The 2,212-nt window shown below is 37.2% G+C and overlaps 1 non-coding gene across 1 annotated transcript; it reads left to right on the top strand.

Moving 5' to 3' along the window:
* Nucleotides 1-1,226: 1,226 nt before the first annotated feature.
* LOC128294614 (small nucleolar RNA R71) lies at nt 1,227-1,333 on the top strand. The gene has a single exon (XR_008284922.1). It is a non-coding gene; the product is annotated as a small nucleolar RNA R71 (small nucleolar RNA).
* Nucleotides 1,334-2,212: the final 879 nt, after the last annotated feature.

The following is a 2,212-nucleotide window of genomic DNA, read 5'->3' as shown; positions in this document are numbered from 1 at the left end:
TTTTAGGCCTTGTCGGCCTGTATAAGTGATGTTAAGTATATGTTTGGATGACCTTAATTGGAACAAAATTTTATGGTTCAGTTTTTGGGTGTTTGATTGCGTTCAAGTATAGTAATGCGTCGTACCTTATTCCGGCGTTGAGTACGGGTAAGGGGTGTTACAATGTTTTCTTCACCTTTTTCATCCTCCAAAGGGTCAAGATCTAAGGCTTTCTCCAATGGATCTTCTTCAAAATTGCTTGCCATAGAAACCAAGGTTTCTATCTCTTCCATAACTGAACACTTTTCTACCGGATCGGGTAATTTCATTACTTTAAGAATGTTAAAGGTTACTTGACCGTCTTGAACTCGCATGGTGAGTTCACCTTTCTGCACATCAATTAACATTCTTCCCGTGGCTAAGAAAGGTCTCCCAAGGATGATCGGCATTTCCTTATCTGCTTCGAAGTCTAAGACAATAAAATCAGCAGGAAAAATAAATTTATCGACTCTTACCAAAACATCATCGATCTTTCCCTCGGGATATGCTAAAGATTGATCCGCTAGCTGAAGCGTTACAATTGTAGGTCTTACTTCACCTATCCCTAACATTTTGAAAATAGACTTAGGCATCAAGTTGATACTTGCTCCTAAATCACACAAAGGTTTATCACAGTAAGATTCACCACTGTTACAGGGTATAGTAAAGCTTCATGGGTCTTTCAATTTCAGTGGCAGTTTGTTCTGTAGGAACGCACTACACTTCTTTGTCAAGGCAACCGTTTCATACTCACTCAGTCGTTTCTTCTTGGACAGTATATCTTTCATAAACTTAAAATAATTTGGTATTTGTTCTAAAGCCTCCACCAACGGAATATTGATGTGTAACTGCTTCAGAACATCCAAAAACTTCTTGAATTGCACCTCCTATTTTTGCTTGTGTTGTTGCAATCTTTGCGGATATGGAGGTGATGGAACTTTCAGTTAAACCGGACAACTTTTCTGAGTAGGTAAATCTAAGCTAATAACAAATTGAGGGCGTCAACTTCATGAACTCTGGCTACACGTCTTCCTAAAGCTGTTTGATTTGTTGGCCATTGATAGTTATTACTCGCAGTCCTCTCAATGATCTCATAAGCCTCATTATAAGACTTAGAAAAAATTACACCATTCGCGTAAGCATCTACCATCAATCTTGTATGTGCATTTAGACCATTATAGAATGTCTCCAACTAGATACAATGAGGAATCCCATGATGAGGACACTTACGCAGTAACTCCTTGAATCGCTCCCAAGCCTTATACAAAGACTCATCATCCAATTTTTGGAAGGTTGTGATCTCATTCCTGAACTTATCATTTTTGCTAAGCTAGAAATACTTAACCAAAAATCTCTCTGACAATTCTTTCCATATAGATATGAAACTTGGTGGCAATGAATTGAGCCATGCTCGTGCTCGATCTCGCAATGAGTACGGACACAACTTCAATCTCAGGGTATCTTCAGTCACACAGGCTATCTTGAATGAATCACTCACCTCCATAAACAATCGAAAGTGGAGATGTGGATCTTCTGTGGGCATACCACTGAATTGGCCCACCGTCTAGAGCATTTGAAACATCACTGGTTTCAATTCAAATTGGGTTGCCTCAATGTCTAGCTTTCTAATTCCTGGGTTTAACTCACTAAAAAGTGGCACAGCATATTGTCTAATGCATCGATTCCTATCATTGGCAATAAGGATAGGATTTCATACATGATCGACTTCATTACCTTAGTCTTGATTCTGATTTCCAAAGTCCATCGCGACTTGTCTTTGAGCTGTTCGTTCGCGTCTTCTTTTTCTGAAAGTTTGCTCAATTTCAGGGTCTAAAGGGAGTAAATCAATAATTCGATCTATGCTCATAAACACCTAAAAAAAATCACAAAATTAAAAAGAATAAGTTAGTAATGTTAGAAATAAATCAAATTGAAAATAAATAATTTCACGAAAGAAACGACTATGGCAACAGTTGACAATCCCCGACAACAGCATCAAAAACTTGTAACGCATAGGTTTGTGCAAGTGTACACAATCGTTATCAAGTAATAAGTAAGTATCAAGTTATCATCTCCACAGGGATTGTATTTGTGCTAAGTCACTTAATTTGTAAAATTATATTAACAAATTGGTAAATAAAAACACATTTTTAGTTGAGAAGTGATAATTAAAATATATTAGACTAAATGCAAT

This window comes from Gossypium arboreum, chromosome 6 (genome assembly GCF_025698485.1).
Source record: "Gossypium arboreum isolate Shixiya-1 chromosome 6, ASM2569848v2, whole genome shotgun sequence".
Taxonomy (NCBI): Eukaryota; Viridiplantae; Streptophyta; class Magnoliopsida; order Malvales; family Malvaceae; genus Gossypium; species Gossypium arboreum.
Note: the sequence above shows the minus strand (reverse complement) of the source record. Positions and strands in the feature narration are given on the sequence as shown.